Source organism: Pipistrellus kuhlii, unplaced genomic scaffold, assembly GCF_014108245.1.
Source record: "Pipistrellus kuhlii isolate mPipKuh1 unplaced genomic scaffold, mPipKuh1.p scaffold_m20_p_81, whole genome shotgun sequence".
Taxonomy (NCBI): domain Eukaryota; kingdom Metazoa; phylum Chordata; class Mammalia; order Chiroptera; family Vespertilionidae; genus Pipistrellus; species Pipistrellus kuhlii.
In genome coordinates, this window is record NW_023425586.1 from 662,164 (window position 1) to 689,460 (window position 27,297).

The following is a 27,297-nucleotide window of genomic DNA, read 5'->3' on the forward strand; positions in this document are numbered from 1 at the left end:
CGGGAGCGGACAGACCTCAGGGAAGAACCGAAAGAAAAAGACAAATGCATTTCAGAAGTGAAGACCGAGCTGTGAGAAACATAAGGGAGAGGCACTCCATACAAAGCAGAACAAGAAATAGATTAAAACAGAAAACTGAACAAAACTCGAGAGGCAACAGTCAAGGAGATCAAAGAATTCAAGAAGAAAAACAGATGGGAGATGCAATGATGGTATAACTGAAGTTTCTAAAGAAGAAAACTCTTTAAAAAATATTTTTACCTATTTCAGAGAGGAAGGGAGAGGGCTAGAGATAGAAACATCAATGATGAGAATCATTGATCGGCTACCTCCTGCACGCCCCCTACTGGGGATCAAGCCCGAAACCCGGGCATGCGCCCTGACCGGGAATTGAACCGTGACCTGGTTCATAGGTTGATGCTCAACCCCTGAGCCATGCCGGCCCGGCATAAAGAAGAAAACTCAAACAACTGAACCTAAGAAATGTTTAAAACTGTAATTCAGGAAAACTGTCCTGAAATGCAGAAGTCTTGATTTCAGGAATTGAAAAGGGACACTATGGCCCAGCGGGTGTGGCTCCAGGGCTGAGCATCGACCTGTGAGCCAGGAGGTCATGGTTTGATTCCCGGTCAGGGCACATGCTGGATTGTGGGCTTGGTCCCCGGTGGGGAGCGTGCAGGAGGCAGTCACTCAATGATTCTCTTTCATCATTGATGTTTCTATCTCTCTCTTCCTCTCCCTTCCCCTCTCTCTAAAAGTCAATAAAAATACCATATTTTCCGGCGTATAAGACGACACCCTAATTTTACAGTTAAAACATAGGTTTAGGCCTATATTCGCTGTATAAGACTACCCCCCACTTCCGAGGCAAATTAGTTCTTTTTTTTAATAGACCGCTCCCTGACTCTGGACAATCTGAGCAGGCTTTTTTTCATTTCAAAAGTCGTCTTATACGCCGGAAAATACGGTATTTAAAAGGCAGTATTGCCCTAACTGGTTTGGCTCAGTGGATAGAGTATTGGCCTGCAGACTGAGAGGTCCTGGGCTCGATTCCAGTCAAGGGCTTGTATCTTGGTTGTGGGCACATCCCCAGTAGGGGGTGTGCAGGAGGCAGCTGGTTGATGTTTCTCTCTCATCGATGTTTCTAACTTTTTTATCTCTCTCCCTTCCTCTTTGTAAAAATAAATTAAAACAACAACAACAACGTTTTCTTAAAAATCTAGGGCCATAGTCTTAAGGTCAGACAATGAGAATTCACGCCAAACATCACGAAGGGCCACTTAGAATCCAAATGGTACAGCTGAGAAGGCACGGAACCACACGGTGGCCGTGGTCAGGAAGACGTGGCAGAGTTCTAGGACAGACAGACAGAGCATGCTAATAAGAGACTTTAATTCACCTCTCAGCCCAAGGAACATAAAGTAGATCAAACATAAATACGAGTTCAAAAGACCTCAATAAAATGATCAGTGAAGTACAACATATCAAACCCTATGCTAATAATAATGTGCATTCTTTTTTCCCCTTTTTTATTTTTTATTAAGCTATTATATGTGTACATATCTTCCCATTGCCCCACCCAGCCCCACTCCCATACATGCCCTCCCTCCCCAGAGTTTGGCGGCCATTGGTTATGCTTATATGCATGCATACAAGTCCTTCGGTTGATCGCTTATCTCCCCCACCTCTCCCTAACCTTCCCGCTGTAATTGGACAGTCTGTTTGATGCTTTCCTGTCTCTGTATCTAACTTTCGTATATTCTTTTTTAAGAGCTGATAGAACATTCATGAAAACTGAAAAACCTCAAGAACATCCAAAAGTAACAGATTATTTTATGATCACAAGGCAGAATGGCTAGAAATTATTTTAAAAGTCCAGAAAATGGGCTGGGAGGGACAACACATACCTCTCTTGGACAATGCTCACATCAAAAGGGAAATACAAACGGAATTTGTGGGATTTCCACGAAATAATGGCAAAACAGCACGAGTCTTAATCGAAGGGAGGCCGCTGCGGCAGTCAGCAGTGTTTAGTTTCCAATACGTGTAATAATTACAACAGGACAGAGAAAATATTGGAAAAAGAATCATAAAGTAAACATGAAGAATGAAGGAAGCATTAGTAAAGATTAGAACAGAAATAAATTTGAAAAACAGAGAAGCCTACTAAGAAATATGGCAAAAAGCTGGCTCTCTGGGGAAAAGTCCAATAAAATATGAAAACCGCCATGAACCCTAATTAAGAAAACAAGGGGGCGGGGCGGGGAGCGGACCAAGAAATGCCACCTGGGAACACGGCCAAAGCAGGAGAACACTTCAATCATGATAGTACTTTTCAAATAAAACTTAAAACCTGGAGAGAAAAAAAACCATTTCTAGACAAATATCATAAATCAAGACCTTTCCTGGAAGAGATAGATCATCTAGACAGACAGACCAACGTCCACATGGAAAGAGAATGATAAGAGCATGAACACTGAAAGCGCCAGCCCTGCCTGCCATGGCTGAGTTGGCTGGGCATCATTCCATCCACCGAGAGGCCGCCGGTTCTACCCCTGGTCAGGGTGGGCGCCCGGGTTTGCAGTGTCAACCCCCAGTCAGGGGCAGGCAGGAGGCAGCTTGTTCTCTCCCTCTCTCTCTCTCTCTCTCTCTCTCTCTCTCTCTCTCTCTCCCTCCCTCCCTCTCTAAAATCAATAAAAACATTTTTAAAAAGCACCAGAGCAAGATATTTTTATTTTTTTATATAGCTTTTATTTTTTTTTTTACAGAGAGGAAGGGAGAGGGATAGAGAGTTAGAAACATTGATGAGAGAGAAACATCGATCAGCTGCCTCCTGCACACCCCCTACTGGGGATACGCCTGCAACCAAGGTACATGCCCTTGACCGGAATCGAACCTGGGACCCTTCGGTGCACAGGCTGCCGCTCTACCTACTAAGCCAAACCAGTGAGGGCTGGAGCAAGATATTTTTAGAGAAAATTTCTAGCAAACTCTTAAGTGACAGAAACCCAATGTTTTTTAGTGTTCAACAGCAAAACATGAGAGAAAACTTCAAAAAACTTTAAAGTGTAGTCTATGGCCATACCACCCTGAACGCGCCCGAAATCATCAAAAAACTTTGAAGTGTAACAGATATGAAAATCCAAAAAAGACTTCATAAGGTACCCTACTGCCCACTATCACTTATGAATATCTATACTAATAAAAGGGCAATATGCTAATTAGGCCAGAGACCTTCCAGGCTTCCTTCTGGACAAAGCCAGGGTGGCGGGGCTGAGGCAGAGGCGGTTAGGAGTGAGCAGACCGCAGAAGGGGGGCGCTGGGGGTGAGCAGGCCAGTGGGGGGGATGTTGGGGGCTAGCAGGTTGGCAAGGGGGGAGCAGTCAGGGGCAGTCAGGCTGGCAGAGGGGCAATTGGGGGCAATCAGGCCTGCAGGTGGGGCAGTTAGGGGTGACCAGACCAGAAGAGGGGTAGTTGGGGGTGATCAGGCCAGCAGGCAGAGTGGTTAGGGGCAATCAGGCAGGCAGGCAGGTGAGCGGTTAAGAGCCATCGGTCTCAGATTGCAAGAGAGATGTCCAACTGTCAGTTTAGGCCCGATCCCACAGGGCAGTTGGACATTCCCCCAAGGGGTCCAGACTGGAGAGGGACCCCACCCCCCATGCATGAATTTATGCACTGGGCCACTAGTTATTGTAATAATCCTAAATAAAACACAGCAAATAAAATTCAGCAGCATGTTACAAGAATAAAATATCAAAACTGCCCTGGCTGGTTTGGATCAGTGATAGAGCATCAGCCTGCAGACTGAAGGGTCACGGGTTTGATTCTGGTCAAGGGCACATGCAGGGGGTGGGGGCTCGATCCCCAGTAGGGGGCGTGCAGGAGGCAGCCGATCAATGATTCTCTCTCCTCATGGATGTTTCTCTCTCTCTCTCTCCCTTCTTCTCTGAAATCAATAAAAATACATTAAAAAAAAAAGGAATGCTGAAACGCGGACACACACACACACACACACACACACACTCACAAATGTAAACAAGCAGGTAGAAGCAGAAGTTGTAATGAAAGACCGACTCAGGCCAACCATCACCACGGTACTCAGGGGTCAGCGTAACCAAAGATGTTCGGAATCTGCGAGCCAGCGCGAGCAGCCCCCGGGAGGCACAGCCTGGGCTCGGACGAGTGGAAAGACCAGCCGTGGTTTCAGGACAGATGACTCGGCTTCACAGAGAAGCCCCCGTGTAAACTGTGTGTGATCCTGGAATGCGGCAAACCGATCCGAGAGCTCGCACAGAAAAGCAAACAAGCAAGAAGGAAAAATCTGAGCAGGAGGCGCCGACGAGGAAGGACTGGTCTTTCAGGTTGCGAAACGTCCCCCACAGCTTCAGTAATTGGAACAACATCATCCTATGAACCGTAAAACCAGCGACATCGCACAAGCCGTGCGGTACCGGCACAGCTGGCGAGGCGCCTCTCCCATCGGCGAGGCAGGCGGAGCTTTGCTCACAGATGCCAGCAATCGTTGTAGCTTTGAGAGCAAGCATGTCAAACCCGCGGCCCGAGAGAGGTATAGAAGCAACATTTTTAATAAAAATTCCATAACTTAATGTTTACTATATTCTGCTCGTCATAATTGTGAATAACGAACCCCGGCATTCACTGATGACTGATGACTATAAGCGTGTTGCATTCATTTCCCTTACGTGCAGACGCACCATTTCTCTCCACTAATACCAGCAGCAAATACGTTAGCAGCCACGTCATGAGTCCTTTAAAAAAAAAAAATTATTGATTTCAGAGAGGAAGAGGGGCAGTTGGGGGTGAGATAGAAACATCAATGATGAGAGAGAATCACTGACTGGCTGCCTCCTGCACACCCCCTACTGGAGATCAAGTCCACAACCTGGGCGTGTGCCCTTGGCTGGAATAGAACCCAGGACCCTTCAGTCCCCAGGCCAATGCACTATCCACTGAGCAACACCAGCCAGAGCATGTCATTCGTCTTGGACTGACTTGTTTGGTATGCACAACAGGAAATATTTCGCTTTCAGAGAACAAGAAAAATGGGCTTATTTGCGTTACGCTTATTAATTTGCGAAGTTATTCAGTGCCGGGTAAGTTAATGTTCAAGAAAAAATGTTAAGCTGAAACCGGTTTGGCTCAGTGAATAGAGCACCAGCCTGCGGACTGAAGGGTCCTAGATTCGATTCCAGTCAAGGGCATGTACCTTGGTTGTGGGCACATCCCTGACAGGGGTGTGCAGGAGGCAGCTGGTCGATGTTTCTCTCATCGATGTTTCTAGCTCTCCATCCCTCTCCTTTCCTCTCTGTTAAAAAAATCAATAAAATATATTTAAAAGAAAAGAAAAACTGTTAATTTTTATTAAAGTGTTCCAGTATCTTATGTTAAGGGTGACTCACGTATTTCAGCTTTAGTGCTTTTGCCGCCCACATAAACTGACGCCTTGTTTGCTTAGCCCGTGTTGGCCTTTTGTGTAACAGGCTTGTGCTGGAGGAAGAACACCTGAGTTCCTTGGCGGGCAGGAGGGAGGGTGGAGGGAGGTAACGAACCAAAGACCTTGTGCATGTAAACATTACCATGGACACGGCCGTGCGTGGGGCGGTGCAGGCCTGCGGCAGTGGGCTAGTGGGGGGCAATGGGAAGAAAAGGGGACCTATGTAATCCTCTCAGCAGTGCAGATTGTGAAAAATAATGAAAATAAAATTAGGAGCTCCATGATATGCCCCCCACAAAAAAGCATGCGCCACGTTCTCGCCTCAGAACACGCCCCAGGACAAAGCCCCAACGAAAACCCATAAAACTGGAGCACAAACCCGGTAAATTCCTTTATAACCCGAGAGCTGGCAACGGTTTCTGAATTATGCAGGGAACCCAGAAGCCGTGAAAGAAAACATGATTAAACTTGACTCCTTGAGAAAACAAACGTCTCCCCGTCCTCCCCCAAAAAATGCCGGCACGAAAAGCTCCCCCCGTCTGCCACACGGGACCCTGAAACCCGCCAGCCAGACGGGACCTTTCTGTGAGCGGAGAAAGGCATCTCCCGGGGCCGGCAGTCGGCCAGGACCTGGCCCCCGCCCCCGGGCTCACACGGCGGTGGACAGCTCCGGCCCGCTGGGGGGGCACGTGAACCCCACCCAGCGAGGTTCCGGGCAGCTGCCCTGCGTCATGCCATCCTGCGGTGACCTCGGCCGCAGAGAAGCGATGCTTGTCCAGGTCACAGATTATTTGTTTGCAACTGCAAGTGATTAGGAACCACCGTCAAGGTCTTTCCTGCGGGGACTGACTACACAGGCAGCGACATGCCTGGGACACAGTGTCAGCGGGCAGGGCCCGAGGCTGCTTTTCCTCACTGTCCAGTCCCACGTGGCCAGCAGACCCCAGCACACACACACACGCACGCGCACACACACACATGCACACGCATACGCACGCACACGCATCCATGCACGCACACATTTTGTCAGTCCTCACCTGAGGGTATTTTCCTATTGGTTTTTAGAGAAAGTGAAAGGGAGGGAGGGAGAGAGAGAAAAACATCGATGTGAGAGAGACACATGGATCGGTTGTCTCCTGCACATGCCCGACCAGGGCCAGGGATGTAGCCTGCAACTGAGGCATGTGCCCTGGACCGGAATCGAACCCGGGACCCTTCAGTTCGTGGGCCGACGCTCTACTCGCTGAGCCAAACCCACAGCTCACATACGTATTTTCTAAACGAAGAAGTAAATGACCAAAGCCAGGACCCAGGCAGTCCCTGGGCAACTGGGAACCGTGAGCCACCTGGGCTGCAGCGGGTCCCGGCCGGTCCTGCCTCGAGGTCCGAGGCTCCAGGTGGAGCCGCTCCCGGACCCTTCATATGGGAGCACCGGCGTGTCCACCGGCCCCACGACCGTCCGCCCTCCCCGCGCTGCACCCCGTTCCGCCTGCCCCCTCAGACCCTTCCCCTCCCCGAGGACAGCCCCTCCCCGGCTCACTCCGGCTCTGCCCCGAGGCTGGACTGACTTCGCTGCCTGGGGTGGGGCTGGTCCCGCTGCCTGGGGGGGCTGGTCCCGCTGCCTGGGGGGGGCTGGTCCCGCTGCCTGGGGGGGCTGGTCCCGCTGCCTGGGGGGGCTGGTCCCGCTGCCTGGGGGGGCTGGTCCCGCTGCCTGGGGGGGGCTGCTCGGGGTCAGCGTGACATCACCCCCCCCTGAGCTTCAGGCTGAGCTCAGGGAGCAGTAGGTCACCGTGAGCCCCACTCCCACCCGCTTGCTCTGGACACACACACACACACACACACACACACACACGCACGCACACACCGGGACCTCCTGGCGTGCCGGGTGGCCAGTGGGGCCGCGCTCCCTGTGCCGATCCCAGAGGCGTTCCAGCAGGGAAAGCTCCAGATCAGATAAACCGTGTTTGGCCAGTGAAATGCCGCGGCACCTGGACATTCTGGCCTGAACCAGGAGTCCCCGCTCACTCCCCGGGGGAGCAGTTCCCAGGCTGCCTCGCCCACCGTTTACCGCAGGCATCGGAGCAAAACATGCTGGGCAGCAGGAGGGCCCCCACCTTCACCCCAATCACACGCACAGCATGCCAATATGGGGCATTCACTAATATCTATATCTGTATCTGTATCTGTATCTGTATCTATATCTATATCTATATCTATATCTGTATCTATATCTATATCTATATCTATCTATCTATATTATTGTTTTCAGAGAGGAAGGGAGAGGGAGAGATAGGAACATCAATGATGAGAATCATGGATCGGCTGCCCCCGCACACGCCCCGCACACTGAGTCTGCAACCCGGGCCTGTGCCCTGATCGGAATCAAAGCAGTGACCTCCCGGTTCATAGGTAGATGCTCAACCTCTGAGCCACTCTGACCAGGTTCTTTTTAATTTTAATTTTTTTAATTTTAAACAACGATTTCTTGTTTCAGTGCTGACTGGTCTGCCCTGCAAACGGGGCGTGAGTGTCCGTGTGGCTGTCTCCGTGGCAAAGGGGGCTGTTCTTACTGTCTGGATCCAGCCCCCTTTGCTGCCCAGGATCCAGACAGTAAGAACAGCGAGCAGGGTGAGCGACCTAGTCTTGCTGACTGGATCCTGCCTGAGCGAGGGGCCTGCTTCTATCTGTCCACTCCGCTGTGACCTTGGAGTCTGACCCCTGCTCCCCGCGCTCCCATTCTGAGCCTCAAGTTCTCCTCTCAACATGAGGAGCTTGGAAGGACCGTGCCAACGGATCTGGGCTCCGGCCCGGCTCTGCCCACCCGCAGAGGCAGCCGTCACTGGACAGTCCCTCAGGGCCACCCGCCCGGGCCAGGCCCAGAGCAGACAGAGGACGGGCCAGAGGGACGGCTCGCAGGGGGCAGAGCATGACATAAAACCTCATCCCGGAAAGAAACTGCCCACGCCCTCAGCCTCACCCCCACGCCTCCGTCGTCCGTGCAACCCATGCTTGAGCACCTACTGCGTGCCGGCCCCACGCCCAGCCTGGGAGACACAGCGGTGCGCACGTCCGACAGAGGCCTCGGCTGCGTCCGCGGGGCTGACGTGGTGGTGGGAGAACAGGAACAGGAAAGAAATGTCTCAGGTGGTGAGACGTGCTACGGAGAAGGCAGCAGGGAACTGCGGGGGAGGACGTGGGGGGCAGAGGGGAGGTTTATAGTTAGGGATCCTCTCTGAAAAGCTGACATTTGTGCAGACCTCGGGGTGCCTGAGGGAGAGTCCCAGGAGGGAACGGTGAGTGCAGAGGCCCTGGGGCCATGCCCGGAGGGTGCTGGTGGAGCAGGGTGAGCAGGGCAGGGAGGGGGTACAGGAGGGTGCTAGTGGAGCAGGGTGAGCAGGGCAGGGAGGGGGTACAGGAAGGTGCTGGTGGAGCAGGGTGAGAGGGCAGGCTGGTGGAGCGGGTGAGCAGGGCAGGGAGGGGGTACAGGAGGGTGCTGGTGGAGCAGGGTGAGCAGGGCAGGGAGGGGGTACAGGAGGGTGCTGGTGGAGCAGGGTGAGCAGGGCAGGGAGGGGGTACAGGAGGGTGCTGGTGGAGCAGGGTGAGCAGGGCAGGGAGGGGGTACAGGAGGGTGCTGGTGGAGCAGGGTGAGTGGGCAGGGAGGGGGTACAGGAGGGTGCTGGTGGAGCAGGGTGAGCAGGGCAGGGAGGGGGTACAGGAGAGGAGGCAGAGGTACCGGGAGGCTGACCTGGGCGCTGGGACCAGGGAAGGACTTGCCTCTCTGGTTGGGAGGAGGTGCCGGGGGAGACCCTGAGGAGGGCAGGTTACGGTGACTTAGACCTCAGAGCTCTCTCCTGCTTGGCTGCATCTGAGACCGGACCACAGAGGACAGGTGGCAACAAGAAAGCGGTCAGAGGCCCCTGTGACAAACCAGAGGACAGCGAGGTGCAGGTGGGGATCAGGGGGGCCCTCTGGTCACACAGATCCCCCCACTCTCCCTCTCGCCAGCCCACGGCCCAGGTCTCTCCCTGTCTGTCTCGGAGCCCACCACCACAGCGGCCCTTCTAGCTTCCTGCCTCAGCCCACCGCGGGCCCCGGCTCCCAGACCAGCCACGCTGACCTCTGCTTCGCCGCTCAGACCAGGAGGCTCTGAGAATTGCAGGTTTTTTCAACAAGCTCTTTCCTCTTCCCCAAATACCCCTCCTCTCCACCCCCCGCCCCTGACAGGACCGTCCAACCACAGTCCAGAGGGAGAGCTTGCCGTCTGCCAAGAACAAAGCACGTGGCAGGCAACCTGGCCAGCCACACCGCCACCACTGCAGTCCCATTTTACAGAGGGGAAGACCGAGGTGCACAGAGGAAAGGGGCCTTCCCAGCTGAGTGGCTAGTCTGAGAGGAGGGTGTGTCTGCTCCCAAGCCTCAGGCCCTCCCCTTCTCTCCTGACCTGTGTGAGCAGAGCAGCCACCTCCAGGAAGCCACCTGGATTGCGGCACAGCTCCCACCAAGGCTGTGGCCTGGGGCCTGTGCCGTACACGGTAAGGTAGGAGCATGTGGCTCCTTCAAACTGAGTGTGATCCCTGGCCGGTTCGGCTCAGTGGATAGAGCAGCGGCCTGTGGACCAGAGGGTCCCAGGTTTGATTCTGGTCAAGGGCACATGCCCAACCCCCAGTAGGGGGCGTGCAGGAGGCAGCTTATTGACGATTCTCTCTCGTCATTGATGTTCCTCTCTGAGTTCAATAAAAATATATATTTTTTAAAATGGGTGGGTGAGTGAGCAGCGCGCCCCCACGCCCTGGGCCTCACCCACAGCCTAGGCCGGGGGTGGGCAAACCACGGCTCGCAAGCCACACTCGGCTCTGTGGCCCCGTGCATGCTGTAAGGCCACTTCTTCAAAACAGACTCGCCCAGGCCGAAAGCCGGCTTCTGCGCATGTTTCAATCGCACTGTACGTGCGCCCGCACGTGGCATTTTGTGGAAGAGCCACACTCAAGGGGCCGAAGAGCCGCATGTGGCTCGCGAGCCGTGGTTTGCCGACCCCTGGCCTAGCCCATGGCGGAGCCTCGGAGCCACGGGGGTGGGTCCCAAGGGGATGGCCGGTGACCTGGCCTCGGGTGAACGGGCAGCGCCGAGGACTGTCAGTGACGCCGAGCTGGGGAGGGCCTGGCACGGGCACCCCATGCCCGAGCGACGGGGCTGAAGGAAACCCGCCGGAGCCCTCGGTGCCCCTGACAGCGAAGGTGGAACATCGCTCCTCCGGCTCAGGCCTCCGGCTCAGGCCTCCGGCTTCGGGGAATTCTCCGCGCCGGCCCCCCTCCCCGCACCCCTCCCTCTGCCCGGCGGCCTCCGAGCCAGAAAGGTAAGAAGCGCTGCCGTTTGCCAAAAACCCACCAAAATGCCACGGCGGTTTCCTCCCGGCTGTTCGCACATGTGCGCACACGCCTAGCCTCAGCGGGCTGCCGTGCCAGCCTTACAGACGGGGCGTGCGGGCGGGGTGGGGGCGGGCACCACCCGAGGGGCACCTCCCGCTCCGTCTTCATCACGGAGGCCGGAGGGAGGCCTGAGACAGCCCGTCCGTCTTCCTGGGCCCTGGCTTTCCCGGCGCCTGACCCGGACCCGGACCCGCGCTCACCCAGCGCCCACTCGGGAGACCCACACAAGACGATCGGTACACATCCGTTCTACACCTGGATCGTGCTTCATTTATTTATTTTTAAAAAATATATTTTATTGATTTTTTACAGAGAGGAAGGGAGAGGGATAGAGAGCTAGAAACATCCATCAGCTGCCTCCTGCCCGCCCCCCTTGGGGATGTGCCAGCAACCAGGTACATGCCCCTGACCGGAATCGAACCTGGGACCCTTCAGTCCGCAGGCCGATGCTCTAGCCACTGAGCCAAACAGGGGAGGGAGGTGAATGTTTCATTTAAAAAGATGCTGGTGCCCTCGCCGCTGTGGCTCCGTGGACAGAGCGTCGGCCGGGGACTGAGGGCACTAGGGTTGAGTCCGGGCCGGGGCAGGCTCCTCCCGGCCGGGCACATGCAGGCCACCAGCGCGTTTCCGAGCAGCACCGGCCTGGCATCGCCTCCGCCCATCTCAGCGGCAGGAAACGTGCCGCGGCCGCTGGGCGTCTGCGGCCGCCACCGTGGTGCGCGCCTCGGCCACGTCCGCCCTCGCCTCTCCCCGAGGAGCCCCGCGCACAGGGGCCCTTCGGGGTTGACATGCCGGTCCGAGCGGGTCTCACCAGCCCACGCCCTCTCCCGTGCTGGGGCCCCGTCCTCCCACCCGGTGGGAGGCAGGCGGCCGAGTTCTCTCTCCCTCTCTCTCAGGCACGCACACACATGCACACACACACACGCACACACACGGGAAGCCCCCGCAGGCGTGGGGCTACGTGACCCAACAACGCCGTGTTCCCTGAGGGCTTCCCGCCGCGCTGGTCGCCGTGGTTTCACCGCAGCGCTCAGCGGGCCCGACCGCCCGGAAACCGAGGCGCCGCTGGGACTCGAACCCCTTTGCCAGGACAGAGGGTCTGCCTGGGCCCCCGCCTGGGCCCCCGGGGACCGCACCGGGCAGGCGCCCAGGGGCCCGTGACAAAGCAGAGCACTTACCCCGGGTCCCCGCTTTCTCACCTCCAACACGGGGTGTGTGTGTGTGTGTGTGTGTGTCTGTGTGTGTCTCTCTGTGTGTGTGTCTGTGTGTCTGTGTCTGTGTCTCTGTGTGTGTGTGTCTCTGTGTGTGTGTGTGAGCGTGAGTGTGTGTGTGTGTCTCTCTGGGTGTGTGTGTTTCTGTGTGTCTGTGTGTGTCTGTGTGTGTCTCTGTGTGTGTGTGAGCGTGTGTGAGTGTGTGTGTCTGTGTCTCTGTGTGTGTGTGAGCGTGTGAGTGTGTCTGTGTGTGTCTCTGTGTGTGTCTCTGTGTGTCTGTGTGTGTGTATCTGTGTGTGTGTGTGTCTGTGTGTGTGTGTCTGTGTGTGTCTCTGTGTGTCTGTGTGTGTGTGAGCGTGTGTGTGTGTGTGTGTGTGTGTGTCCCAAGTCTCCGCTTTCTCACCTCTAAAACGGGAACCGCAGCACAGAGCGGTGTGTGTGTGTGTGTGTGTGTGTGTGTGTGTCTGTGTGTGAGTGTGTGTCTGTGTGTGAGTGTGTGTGTGTCTGTGTGTGTGTGTGACTGTGTGTGAGTGTGTGTCTGTGTGTGAGTGTGTGTGTCTGTGTGTGAGTGTGTGTCTGTGTGTGAGTGTATGTGTGTGTGTGTGTGTGAGAGTGTGTGTGTGAGTGTGTGTGTGTGTGTGACTGTGTGTGAGTGTGAGTGTGTGTGTGTGTCTCTCTGTGTGTGTCTCTGTGTGTGAGCATGTGTGTGTGTGTGTCCCAAGTCTCCACTTTCTCACCTCTAAAACGGGAACCGCAGCACAGGGCGGTGTGTGTGTCTGTGTGTGTGTGTGAGCGTGTGAGTGAGTGTGTGTGTGTGTCCCAAGTCTCCACTTTCTCACCTCTAAAACGGGAACCGCAGCACAGAGCGGTGTGTGTGAGTGTGTGTGTGTGTGTGTGTGTAAGCCAGGCCAGGTGAGGAAGTGGGGTGTCCGGGCCTCACTGGGGCTCAGGGCGGGAGGCCTCCCTGCCCCAGGGGTTGCCTGGGGACGGTGGGAGGGAGCGACCTGTGTCCCCGTCAGGCCAGTGGCTCCTGCTCTTCCGAAGCCAGCGGCTCCCAGACGGAGACAGCTTCCCGTCTGACCGCGGCCTGCCCCCGGCTCCGTGTTGGCCGCTCGGACGGCGCAGGAGGGGGCGTGCGGCTCTGGAGCCACCGGCGGGGAGAGCGGGCGCCGGAGGGTGTGCGGGCGCCTGCCTGGGGAGGAAGGGGGCTCTCCCAGGCCCGGGTCCACTCGGCTTCTGCCGGATGCCCCTGCAGAAGGGGCGTCAGAAAGAAGACAAGGCCGAGGAGGGGAAGGGACAGGCTCGCCAGCGCAGGCAGGGAGGGCGGTGCGCGTCCCGTAGCCACAGGCGTGGAGGCGGGAGGACGGTTCTCAAGGGCGCCAGCCCTGCCACTCAGCAGCTGCCTGGCCCTGAACCAGGGCTCCCCCCCCCCCCCCAATCTGTCAAAGGGGCCGTAACACCTGCTGCTTCCCAGGGAGCAGGGAGGGCTCAGGGGACTGGGCCAGCAGGCAGCACAGGGAGCTGGGACTCGGTTCCAGAACCCTCTCTGATGCTTCCGCCTCCTCTCCAGGAAGATCAAAGCCATCTCATAAGGGGTCCTCCAGCCCCCCATTCATAAGGTGCCCTCCCAGCCCCGCCTCCTGTCCTCACCAGCTCAGGTCCCTCCAGACCAGGGCCCGCCCCTCCCACCTCCCCGCACGCCTGGGCCCTCGGTCTGTGTCCTGCCCTCCTCCTCAGCTGACCCCTCAGGCCCTTTCCCCTCAGCACCAGTGTCTCCTTTGTCACACAGCACACACCCAGATCACGTAAACCAAAGGCGAAACTGCTCCTTAAGCACACACCCGCGGCACAATAAAAGCTAAACCACATCCTGGGGGGAGCTGTCGGCTGGGGAGACAGAGGCAAGGACCTCGCTGACCACCCCAGCGAGGGGACCGGGACCCCCCGAGGCAGGGTCCTGCATGCCCAGAACTCCGTCCCTAGGAAGTGACGAGACGCACTCCGGCCCGAAGCACAGCCTCCGGAGCCAGTGGCTCCGGGCAGCCCTCCCAGGGGCTCCCGGGCCCGGAGGCCACACAGCCAGCAGCCTGAGCACTGGGCACCCTCAGTGCCAGCACCGACCTGAAAGCGCCACCCTAGCGGCCCTTAGCTGGATAGGGTGTAACGACAGGTAAGTGTTGGAAGATACAACCCTGTTGAGAGGTGAGGAGGTTGAAACATCTAAAGAGCCCATATTGGAGGATGTCAAAAAAGTATCCAGCAAAGGGGAGCATTGTAACCATCCTTCCCTCTGAGGGATGCAAACAAGGAGCGTCTTCCGCTGCTTCTGCTTCATTCCTTCGAGCACACAGGATGGCTGGGCTGGGCCGGCACCCCAGGCGCACACCGGGCGGGAGGAAGTGCATTCCAGACACAGGGCAGAGCTCCCGGGCAGGTCCCAGGAGGGCAGGTCCCAGGCGCAGCCCACCCCGCCCCGCCCCGCCCGCCCGCAGGAGACAGAACTGGAGGGACAGCAGCTGGGGGTAGGGTGAGGCTTTTTCACATCTCAAGCTTCCTTTTTAAAAGAATATATTTTTATTGGTTTCAGAGAGGAAGGGAGGAGAGGGAGAGGGAGAAAAGCGGGGGGAGGGGGGGACACACACAACACATCAGTATTGAGAGAGAATCACTGAGTGGCTTCCTCCTGCACACTCCCTACTGGGGATACAGCCTGCACCCGGACATGTGCCCTCGACCAGAATCGAACCCGGGGCCTTCTAGTCTGCAGGCCGACGCTCTATCCACTGGGCCACACCGGCTGGGGCCATGTTTCCGTCCCTTCTCCCAATCTGGCGGCAAATGTCCCAGGCAGCCACCTCCTCTCGCCCCGACAGGTCCCAGCACAGACCTGGGAGGCGGGGCACTTCCATCCTCTGAGGCCTGCGCACCTGGGCAGGGCTGCCAGGCAGGGCTGGTGTGGGGATGTGGGTCCGGACCTCCTGATGTTGCAAGTCACGTGAGAGACTCTGCACGCAGACCCTGCCACCCAAGGGGCTGGTCCCTCACACTCCTCCGGCTCAGCCCCGCAACCCAGGCGGCTACCCGTGTTTCCCCAAAATAAGACTTCCTCCGAAAATAAGACCCAGCGCATGGAAAGATAAGACATCCCCTGAAAATAAGACCTAGCACAACTTTGGGAGAAAAAATTAATATAAGACACTGTCTTATTTTCGGGGAGACAGGGTAGAAGGCTTCAAAACAAAACATGTTTCTAATAAGATTCACTGGGGCCCTAGCTGGTTTGGCTCAGTGGACAGAGCGTCAGCCTGCGGACTGAAGGGTCCCGGGTTCGATCCCAATCAAGGGCACGTGCCTGAGTTGTGGGCTCCATCCCCAGTAGGGGGTGTGCAGGAGGCAGCCAATCAGTGGTTCTCTCTCATCATTGATGTTTCTGACTCTCCTCTCCATTTTTCTCTGAAATCAATAAAAACATATTTAAAAAGAAAAGAAGAAGTTTCGTTTGGGAGTTTGTCCTCTGACGCAGACAAGCAGGGCAGGCGCTCAGGCTCCGGAGGACAGAACAGCAGTGAGGACTCCGTCCATCGGACGGCCCTTTCTTCCCTTTGTGTTGGGGCCTGACGGGGCTCCCTCTTGGGGGGGTCTCAGCAGTGGGAACCCTGAGTGCAGGCGTGAGCGCGGAGGGTGCAGGCCTGGCCAGCCTGGGCCCTGGTCCGTCAGCCGGCAGGGTGCTCCCCCTTCGGGAGGAGGGGAGCAGAGGGAGCCTGGGGCAGCCGGAGGCCAGGGCCGCCAGGTGGTGCTCCAGGCGGTGGTGGTGAGGGTGAGGCCCTGGGTGCCTGCGGGCCTGCGGGGGCCACCCCTCAGGGTCTGGGAAGGGGGAGGCGATGAGAGTCCCCTGGGAGCGGTGGGCGCCAGGGAGGTGGCTTTAACCCTCTCGGGGCCAGAGGCTCACTGAGGCTGGCAAGGCGGCGGGAGTGCCACCCCAGGGGTCAGAAGGGGAAACTGAGGCCAGGCCCTCCCCAGCAGTGAGGAGGGGGACTCCCCGCGCACACCCAGCGCCAGTCCCCGGACCTCCCTCCGGAGGCCGGAGCGGGAGAAGCCGCCCGGAGAAGGGTCCTCGCGGGTCCGGGTGGAGGCAGCGCCCAGGCCTGACTCCCGGCGGCCAGCTGCCCCCGGGCCGGCGCCCACCGGAGGCCGTTCTCCCAGCACCTCCCGCCCCGGGGGCCGCTGCCGCGCACGGGGGTCCGGCCTCCTGCGCCCCAGACCCCGGCCCCTCACCCCCACCCGCCTGCTCCCGCCGCGGTCCGCCGCGGGCTGGGGGGGGGGGCTCCCAGAGGGGCTGGGCTCCGGGCCCGCCAGCCGCGCTGAACTCGGGGCGCAGCGGGGGGCGCCCCCCGGTCCCCGGGGCAGGTGGCCGGCGGCGGCCGAGCCCTCGCGCCCCTCCCCGCCGGGCCGGGCGCGCCCAGGCGGCCCGGACCCCGGACGCTCCCCGCGCGGCCCCCGTACCTCCGGCTCCCGCGGCGGCAGGACTGCGAGCCCCGCCCGCGGCCCGAGCCGGGGCCGGAGCCCGAGCCGAGCCCGCCCCGCCCGGGGCGTGGTCAGCGCCGCCCCCGCGCCCGGCGCCGGGGCTGGACGGCCCGCGGGCAGCGGCGCCCGCTCCGCGGTGACCCTCTCCCCGCTCCGCCGGCGGGAACACGGGGACGGCGCGCGGCCGGAGGGGCCGTGTCCGTGGCGGAGGCCGGGCCGCCTGGCACCTGCGCCCGGGGTGCGTCCTGACCCCCGGACCCCGCCCGCGCCGCCGCCGGGACCCTGGGCGGCCGGTCCTTCCGCTCCCGCTCCTCCCGCCCCTCCTCCGGCCGCGGACACACGGACACACGGACACACGCCGTGGCCGTCCCCGCCCCAGAGTGGCCCGGTACTGGGGCGCCCGGGATCGCCCTTTGGATGAATGAACCGAAGAGAATCCCCCGGACCCGGCCGGCGTCCTGGCCCCTGCCCGGCACTCCCCGCCCTCCACCTGCTCCCTCTCCCACCTTAAAACCCAAACTGAGAAACAGACCCCTCTTCCCACCCCGCCCTCCCGCCAATAAAGAAAAGTTGTGATTGGTTTCAGAGAGGAAGAGAAACATCCATGCTGAGAATCCCTGATGGCTGCCTCCGGCTGGCCCGTCCTGGGGTTGGAGCCCGCAATCCCCGGGCCTGTGTCCGGACCAGGAATCAAACCCTGACCTTCGGGTTCCTAGATGGCGGCCCAGCCACTGGCCACGGCGCCTTCGCCTTTCGTTCTGGCCAGAGTCCCTCCGGAGCGGCCCTCCGCCCGCCTGCAGGCCCTCTCCTCCGCCTGCCTGCATCCCTCCCCCCAGCTGTCCGCCGCCCCCCCCCCACCAAACCGCCCTCTGCCCCAGCGGTGCCAGCACTGGGTGCGGGCGGTCTCCATCCCCTCGACGGACACCTCCAGGGACCTGCCCCGGGAGCCCCTTCCTCTGAGGCTTCAGAACACTGGCCCCTCCTCCTCCTCCTCCTCTTCCCCTCCTCTTCCTCCCCTCCTCCTCCTCCCCTCCTCCTCCTCCTCCTCCTCCCCTCCTCCTCCCCTCCTCCTCCTCCTCCTCCTCCTCTCCCTCTTCCCCTCCTCCTCCTCTTCCCCTCTTCCTCCTCCTCCTCTCCCTCTTCCCCTCCTCGTCCTCTCCCTCTTCCCCTCCTCCTCCTCTTCCCCTCTTCCTCCTCCTCCTCTCCCTCTTCCCCTCCTCCTCCTCTTCTTCCCCTCTTCCCCTCCTCCTCCTCCTCCTCTTCCTCCTCCTCCTCCTCTTCCCCTCCTCCTCCTCCCCTCCTCCTCCTCCTCCTCCTCCTCTCCCTCTTCCCCTCTTCCTCCTCCTCCTCTTCCCCTCCTCCTCCTCCCCTCCTCCTCCTCCTCCTCCTCCTCTTCCCCTCCTCTTCCTCCCCTCCTCCTCCTCCTCCCCTCCTCCTCCTCTTCCCCTCCTCCTCCTCCTCCTCCTCCTCCTCCTCTTCCCCTCCTCCTCCTCCTCCTCTTCCCCTCCTCCTCCTCCCCTCCTCCTCCTCCTCCTCCTCCTCTCCCTCTTCCCCTCCTCCTCCTCCCCTCCTCCTCCTCCTCCTCCTCCTCTCCCTCTTCCCCTCCTCCTCCTCCCCTCCTCCTCCTCCTCTTCCTCCTCCTCCTCTTCCCCTCCTCCTCCTCCCCTCCTCCTCCTCCTCCTCCTCCTCTCCCTCTTCCCCTCTTCCTCCTCCTCCTCTTCCCCTCTTCCTCCTCCTCCTCCTCCTCTTCCCCTCCTCCTCCTCCCCTCCTCCTCCTCCACTTCCTCCTCCTCCTCTCCCTCTTCCCCTCTTCCTCCTCCTCCTCTTCCCCTCTTCCTCCTCCTCCTCTCCCTCTTCCCCTCCTCCTCCTCTTCTTCCCCTCTTCCCCTCCTCCTCCTCTTCTTCCCCTCTTCCTCCTCCTCCTCCTCTTCCCCTCTTCCTCCTCCTCCTCTCCCTCTTCCCCTCTTCCTCCTCCTCCTCTTCCCCTCTTCCTCCTCCTCCTCTCCCTCTTCCCCTCCTCCTCCTCTCCCTCTTCCCCTCCTCCTCCTCTTCTTCCCCTCTTCCCCTCCTCCTCCTCTTCCCCTCTTCCTCCTCCTCCTTCTCTTCCCCTCCTCCTCCTCCTCTTCCCCTCTTCCTCCTCCTCCTTCTCCTCTTCCCCTCTTCCTCCTCCTCCTCCTCCTCTTTCCCTCCTCCTCCTCCTCCTCCTCTTCCCCTCCTCCTCCCCTTCCCTTCTTTCTCCTCCTCCTCCTCCTCCTCCCCTCCTCCTCCCTGGCTCCTCCCCTTCGAGCGCCCCCCCCTTGCTGTCGGGGTCCCCGGCTCTGGAGATGTGACCAGGAGATGCCACGCGTGTCCGGCAGCCACACCCCTCACTCCCCCCGTCCGCGCCTCACACCCTCCCCCGGCCGAGTGCAGGGAGCACTCTCGCGGGCAATCCTGCCTCTCCCGTGCCCCTGCCCCGTCCACACAGCACCAACCGGGGCGTGTGCGCCCAGGTCAGCTCCCTGCCCTCCGCGGCCCCGGCCCACCGGCTGCTCCTCCAGGAGCACAGAGCCCCGCTGCCTCCGACCCCTCCCTTCCTTCTCCTCCCGGCCGCCCTGCCGCCGACCGCCCGACCGTCCGACCGCCCGGCCTCCCGCCGCTGGTTCCGCTCAGCTCTCAGCCTCTCCGGGGCTCTCCCCGTGCCCGGCCTGGACAGCCCTGCCAGACACGGAGGGCTCCCTCCCTCCCGCCCTCACCTCCTCCAGCCGCAGGCGTCCATGTCAGCGCCTCTGGTCGCCCCATTTCAACCCGGACACACCCACCCTGCACTCCCCCGGCCGGCCTTCCCTCTGGGCCTTCCCTCCCCCTGCCCCCTGCCCCCTCCCATCCCCCCTCCCCACACCCATCCCCCCTCCCCACACCCATCACCCCTCCCCACACCCATCCCCCTCCCCACACCCATCCCCCCTCCCCACACCCATCGCCCCTCCACACACACCCATCGCCCTCCACACACCCATCCCCCCTCCCCACACCCCTCCCCCTCCCCACACCCATCACCCCTCCCCACACACCCCTCCCCCCTTCCCCCTCCCATCCCCCCTCCCCCCTCCCATCCCCCCTCCCCACACCCATCCCCCCTCCCCACACACCCCTCCCCCCTCCCCCACACCCATCCCCCTCCCACAACCCATCACCCTCCCCACACACCCTCCCCCCACACACCATCCCCCTCCCACACAACCCATCCCCCTCCACACACCCATCCCCCCTCCCCCACACCCATCCCCCTCCCCACACCCATCCCCCCTCCCCACACCCCTCCCCCTCCCCACACCCATCACCCCTCCCCACACACCCCTCCCCCCTCCCCCCTCCCATCCCCCCTCCCCCCTCCCATCCCCCCTCCCCACACCCATCCCCCCTCCCCACACACCCATCCCCCCTCCCCCACACCCATCCCCCTCCCCACACCCATCACCCCTCCCCACACACCCATCCCCCCTCCCCACACACCCATCCCCCTCCCACACACCCATCTCCCCTCCCCCACACCCATCCCCCCTCCCCACACACCCATCCCCCTCCCACACACCCATCCCCCCTCCCCACACCCATCACCCCTCCCCACACACCCATCCCCCTCCCACACACCCCTCCCCCCTCCCCCACAAAGCCCTCCCCCTCCCCACACCCCCCCCCCCCCCCCTCCCCCCCCCCCCCTCCCCCCTCCCATCCCCCCTCCCCACACCCATCCCCCCTCCCCACACACCCATCCCCCTCCCCACACCCATCACCCCTCCCCACACACCCATCCCTCCTCCACACACCCATCCCCCCTCCCCACACACCCATCCCCCTCCCACACACCCATCTCCCCTCCCCCACACCCATCCCCCCTCCCCACACACCCATCCCCCTCCCACACACCCATCCCCCTCCCCACACCCATCCCCCCTCCCCACACACCCTTCCCCCCTCCCCACACCCATCCCCCCTCCCCACACCCCTCCCCCTTCCCCACACCCATCGCCCCTCCACACACCCATCCCCCCTCCCACACACCCATCACCCCTCCCCACACCCATCGCCCCCTCCCCACACCCATCCCCCCCCCACACACACCCCTCCCCCTTCCCCACACCCATTGCCCCTCCACACACCCATCCCCCCTCCCACACACCCATCACCCCTCCCCACACCCATCACCCCCTCCCCACACCCATCTCCCCTCCCCACACCCATCCCCCCTCCCCACACCCCTCCCCCCTCCCCACACCCATCCCCCCACACACACACCCCTCCCCCTTCCCCACACCCATCGCCCCCAGACTGCTCCACGGCTCGGCCACGCATCTGTGAGCCTCGGGGCAGGGGCCGGCTGCGTGCTCACTCGGGGACTCGCTCCGGGAACAGGGTCTGGCGCGGAGCAGCGGCTCTCAGCAGACACGTGAGGCCCGAAGAAACGGAACAAACTGCGCTTTGGCGAGGCTCTACGGCGGCTTTTTCGCTCCGATGACCGCGTTTGAAAGGGAACTTTGCCTTACTGCCCCCGGGGAGCACCCAGCCACGACGCCAACGAAGAAGGCAACAGAGAGATGGCCCCACAGTGCCGGCGCCGCTCGGTGGCCGAGGTCACCTGCCGTGGGGCCCTTTCCCGTCCGCGTGGCTCAGGGTCCCGGCTCTGGAGGAGGCCGCACACATGAAGAGACCAGAAAAGCATTAACTTGGGAGCTGGGGGTCAGAGAGGACTGCACCCCGCTCTGGCCCGGCTGTCCTTCTATTAGATTATGGGATACACCCGAAGCCCCGAGGCAGGCGATTCCAATAATAGCCGATCTGCAAGGATCTACGGAAAACTGACAGGTGGAGGCTGCTTCAGCTGCCCAGTCCGCACTGGACCGTGGGTGACTGGCTCCGGCCGTTCAGAGCTGCCGAGGTGACCGGCCTTCCTGCTCCGCACCTTTCTGCTGGCGGGACAGTGATCGGTTCCCTATGAACCGGGCGGTCTAAGTGCGACTCCCAATCAGGCAGATGCCCAGTTTGGGGCTTGATCCCCAGTGTGGGGTGTGCAGGAGGCAGCCGATGATTCTCACTACGGATGTTTCTGTCTCTCTCCCCCTCTCTTTTCAATCAATTTTTTAATAAATTTTTAAAGAGGAGAAATGAGAACAGAGCGATGCTCTGGGGCTCTGGGGTTCCCGGCCCTGCCGGAGGCTGTGCCCCTCCTCCCTCTCCCGCTGTGAAGCCGGAGTCCCCGGCGGGGAGGAGGGCCACAGGTGGCCCCTGGACCTCCAGCCGTTCGGCCTGAGAAGGAGGCGCTTTCTCCTGGGGGCACCCGGGCTGTGCCAGCCCCACCAGCCCTTCCGGCTCTCCCAGCGGAACTGCCTCCCAGCCGGCCCCCCGCACAGGCTCTGAGGCCAGGCTGTCACCACTCCCGCTTTACAGGGAACGAACTGAGGCCACAGGGGGCTCGCCCAAGCCCCGGGCCGGGAATTCCAGTTTACCTGACCCTGAGTCCTCAGCAGACCCTGAGGCCAAACCCCTTCCAGTCAGACCTGGCCTGGCTGTTGGGGACGGTGTGGGGAAGGAAGGCATGAAGGAAGAGGCCTGCTCTGGCCTCAGTTTACCCATCTGTAAACTGGCCTTCCGTAGAAGCCTGGGGGACAGACGTGTCCTTCCTCCCATGGCATGGGCCCTGAGGAGTGGGGTGTGCACATTAGAGCTTCCGGGTTCTCGCCAGGAGCCTCTGTGCCTGAGGGGCCCTGGGCTCGGTTTAACCAGACGAACTAGATTCTTTGCCCTCAGAAGAGCCCTCCGGACACTTCCCGATGCCCGCATCCGGCCTCGCCCAAAAGAGCAAGCCCGCCCGCCTGCATAAGGAAGACAAAACAGGAAAAAGCACCCCACTCCCCCATCGTGACCTCTGACTCTCTCCTCCCTTCAGAAGGAGTCACCTCCTCTGCTGCTCTGATCCTTCTCTTCCCAGTACCCCCACCCCCGCTTCCTGCTCCTCCTGAGCCCCCAGACCTGGCCAGTGTCACAGTGACCTGCTCGCCGGCCCACATCCTGTCACTAATTGTTAATGACGGCATTGTTAACCTGTGTCACAAAACCACACGCTGAAAGAACTGCAAACTCCAGACCTTACCGACTCAGAGAGCTTCGTGGGGAGCGGCCCTCAAGCCAGTCACCTCGGCCCCACCTCCACCTCGAGGCTCTGAGCATCCAATGCCTTCTCCTTCCTCTGCCTTCTCCTTCCTCGAAAGGAGGATTCCTCGGAGCAAACGAGGAAAAGGAGGCCTGGAAGGGAGGCACCCTGGAACGTTTAGGGGAGCAGAGGAGAGTCAGGGGCCATGGGAAGTCCCCCAAGGCTGGCCAAGTAGGACGATGTGCGCTTCAAAAACCAGTCGTTGCAATAATGGCAGTTGATGTGAACAGATTCACTCGGTGAAAGGTGATGGCTATAAGGAAACTCAGAAAAGTGCTTGTGAAGCATTTGAAGAATTGTAATATAAGAAAGATGACTGTCATGTGACTCGTTTGAATTTTTATTGACCTTAAACCACGGGAGGGTGTGCTTTGCTTCTTTTATTAACAAAGTAGAGCCCTGGCTGGTATGGCTCAGTGATTAGAGTCACCCGAAGGGTCTCGGGTTCGATTCCTGGTCAAGGGCTGCGAGTGTCTCTCTCCCCCCCCTTCCCCCCCCACGTCTTGCATGGTTCAGGGTTCCGGCTCTGGAGGAGGCCGCACACAAATGAAAAAGAGACAAGAAAGTATGCATTTGGGAACGTTGGGGGCCTAGGGGAGCCTAACTCAAGGGGAAAGGACTCCACCCAGCTCTGGCCTTGCTACCCCTTTCATTAAGATTGTAGGATACACCCATAGCCCTCAGGCAGGCAATTCCAATGATAGCCAATCAGCAAGGGTTTACATAAACTAAAAGGTGGAGGCAGCTTCAGCTCCCGTCGTCGTCTCCACTAAACAGTGGGTGCAGACTCTGGCCTTTCAGAGCTTCAAGGTCTCCAGTCTTCCGGGTTCCTTGTCCGCACCTCTCACCGGGGAGGCCACCGGCGGCTTCCAGCTCAGGGCATGTACCTGGGTTGCAGGTTGGATCCTCGGCCCTGTTAGGCTAAGGCAATTTTCCCTTGCCTGGGACCAGGACCACAAGAGATTGATTCCCACTGACTCAGTAGCTTCAGGGATAGAAACTGTAGATAACCTTTAGAGACTAACTTCTGTGTTATCGCTATCGCAAGATAGGGCCACATTCCAATGTCCAGCAGGATGTGACTGGGAGCCGACCCTGCGGGCTGTCCCCAGTCTTTAGAATGTAGTCTTTAGGATTTAGAAGTTAGAACAAAGGAAAACTCCTGTGGTTGGAACCTACCCCTGAAACAGTGCAGTCCAATGGCGACCACCTGCGTGTGGTGCTCTCACCGCTGTCCTGGCCAGTAATTTCAATAAATCCTTGCCTGCTTTTTTAATTAATCATCAGCCTCTGGTGGTCTTATTTTGAACCCAGATTTCGACTCCACAACAGTATTTCTCTCCCGTGGATGCTTCTGTCTCTCTCCCTCTTCCCCCTCCCTTCCACTCTCTCTAAAATCAATGGAAACCATACTCTGGGGTGAGGATTAACAAACAAGCAAACACAAAGGCAGAGGCTGTTTGCCTTGCCTATGTAATCAAAGAGCTGAATTCGAGCAATGGGCTGGGGACTGAGGAGTGCTGAGGGCCTGGGGACGGGGTGTGCTCTGGAGCAGGACCTGTGTCTCGGAAAACAAGGACGGACTCATGGCCACTGATGGCTGCACCAAGCGGCCGGTGGCCCAGGCTCCTTCAGGCCCACAGAGCGGAGTCCCCTCGGCTGCCCAGCAGGAGGATTCACCAGGAAAGGCCCAACTGGACCACCTAGGAGGCGTCCCCCGGGGAGAGGCCTCCGCGCCCCGGCTCCCAGCAAGGCCGGAGGTCAAACATCCAGGCCGGTGACCTCAGCTCGTCTCGGGAGAGTATTTATCCCAAAAGAGAGGGGATCCGAATTCCAGCAGCCAAGCCCGGGGAGAAACCAAAACAAGCGCAGCGAATTCCTGAGCAGAAATAGAGCACTCAGGCTGAAAGGCATTCCAAGGAGTTTTGACAACAAAGATTCTGGCCGTATTTGTATTGTTCTCTCTTCAGCCCTTGAGAAACCTGTGATTACAGTTTATGTGCGGAAAGGAATTCACTTCCCGGTTTGGGATGGGGGTCGGAGCGCAGGGAAAGCTGGGTTCCTGAGGAGATGGAGGTGCTTCAGGGAAACCCCTGTCCCCTGGCTGCGCCCTCGGGGACCTCCATCTCCGGAGAGAAGCAGCGCTGTGGGTGCTCGCAGGCTGAGGCTCTGACTTCCCGGTGGCACTGGACAGCTGACCAGGAACACTCCGTGTCCTCAGGCTCCTGTTCCCACTGGTCAGCCTCAGGGGACTCTGGTTCTCAACCGGTCCCTCCCTCAGGGGGTCTCCAGGCCCTTCCCGGGGGTCCTCTCCCCGCGCCCAGCGGCACAGGCGGCCTCGGGCATGGTGGCCTGGCCTCCGTCCTGAGCGGAGCCTGGTGCAGCCGCCGGGAGCTGCTGGTTCCCACCGCGGCATCAGCCCTCTTGGGCCCTCGTCCCCCACATCCCCCCACCGGCCAGCAATCTTTCGGGTTTCACCTCTCCGCTCTCTCAGACACACCTTATCGTTTCAGTCTGCCCACGCCAGCCCTCAGCCCGTCAGTCCATCATTTGGTCATTGAAAAAATTAAAATACATTGCCCAAGCTGGTGTGGCTCAGTGGGTAGTGAGAGGGCAGGGCGGGGCGAGGATAAACTCAGACTCCACTGTGGGGCAGGGCGGAGTTATCCTCCATTAACTGGACCCTAGCCCTCACCCAACCAATCAGGGTCAGCAAAAGCAGTGACATCACCACCGGAGTAAACCCCAGGGCTTGCGAGCGCTCTCTTCCGCCATGCTGCCGGCGTGAGTCGGGGAGCCCATGCTAGCACGGAAAAGGCTCTTTTGTTTATTGCATCAGGCTCGGCTCCCTGGTGGTCCTTGGGGATCACGAAGTCTGGGCGTAACAGATAGAGCTTCGGTCTACGGACTGAAGGGTCCCCGGTTCGATTCTAGTCAAGGGCATGTACCGTGGTTGCGGGCACATCCCCAGTAGAGGGTGTGCAGAGGGCAGGTGGTCGGATGTTTCTCTCTCATTGATGTTTCTAGCTCTCTATCCCTCTCCTTTTCTCTCTGTAAAAAAATCAATAGCCGAAACCAGTTTGGCTCAGTGGATAGAGCATCGGCCTGCGGACTGAAAGGTCCCGGGTTCGATTCTGGACAAGGGCATGCAAAAGACAGGAGAAGGCTCAGTTAGGGCAAAGGTTGACCTAGGTCCGGGGAGAGATCATTACAAAACGATCATAAAGATTTATTGAAAAACAAAACAAGAACCACCTCCCCTTTGTTCCAAAGCTCGCAGTGACAGGAATGTTGTTAAAGGCACACGCCCCTGGGACGGGGGAAGCCGGAGAGGCGAGCGCTGACCGCTGACCGCTGGCCGCTGGCCGTGCGGGCGGAGTCCGGGGGCGGAGACCGGTGTGCCAGGTTGCGGGAGAGCACGAGGCCATGCACCCGCTTCTCTGCATCCGGCAAGGTAACTATGGATGTCCCGTCACTGGGACCTTCAGAACACTGCCCTCCACATCCTTAACTCCCGGGGGAGACTTGGCTGCATGTTGTGTGAGGAAAACCTCCCAGGTATATTGTTATATATTTTTAAATATATTTTATTGATTTTTTACAGAGAGAAAGAGAGAGAGACAGAGAATTAGAAACATCGACGAGAGAGAAACATCTATCAGCTGCCTCCTGCACAACCCCTACCGGGGATGTGCCCGCAACCACGGTGCATGCCCTTGACCGGAATCGAACCTGGGACCTTTCAGTCCACAGGCCGATGCTCTATCCACTGAGCCAAACCGGTTTCAGCCCAAGAATTGTTTGAGGGGGTGTAACACTTTCTGGGTGACAGTGTTTATGATCATTTTGTAAAATTAGCTTCTCTTTTTTAAATGTAATTTCACCTGCAGCCGGACATTCCTGAGCACTGAGCCCCCCATCAGCACCTGCCAAACATCCTGAGCCCCGATTCCCAAGTCCCTAGGTCCCTCCTCACAGGCCTTACAGGAAACCGCCAGTCAGTGTGTGCTGAGTGCCCTAAGCCCGGTCCCCTCTCCTCCCCTTAAAAGTACGTGGACCCCAGCCCTCGCTCTCTCCCTCTCTCTCTGGAAGCGGCCGGCAGTGGTACCCTTCTCTTCAATAAAGCCTGTGTCCTGGCACCCCGGTCTCCGCCTTCTCTATTTCATCTTTCAGAGAGGCGATGAGAGAACGGCTGCCCCCTGCACGCTCTCTATCAGGGATCGAGCCCAGAATCCAGGCATGTGCCGTTGACCGGAATTGAACCTGGGACCCTTTGGCCCACAGGAGAGGCTCCCTCCACTGGGCCACACCGGCTTGGGCTGTAAGTCTGTCATTGGAAGTATTACATATATTCCCCTCTCCCCTACCCCCCATCGATCCTCCCAGCCCGCCCCGCCCCCGCCCCGCCCCAGGCCTGCCCTGGAGGTGGGACAGAAAAGGAACTTTCTGCCTAGAAACAGGAAAGGCCCAAGGAGCTGTACAAACTGGGGGA

At 59.5% G+C, this 27,297-nt stretch overlaps 1 protein-coding gene across 1 annotated transcript in view; it reads right to left on the minus strand.

The window, feature by feature from the left end:
- The window catches only part of A4GALT (alpha 1,4-galactosyltransferase (P blood group)), a 28,372-nt gene extending 11,710 nt beyond the window's left edge, over window positions 1-16,662 (minus strand). The window contains exon 1 of the mRNA XM_036425458.2: window positions 16,595-16,662. The gene's annotated coding sequence lies outside the window, so the exon portion shown is untranslated. The remainder of the gene's footprint in view (window positions 1-16,594) is intronic.
- Window positions 16,663-27,297: the final 10,635 nt, after the last annotated feature.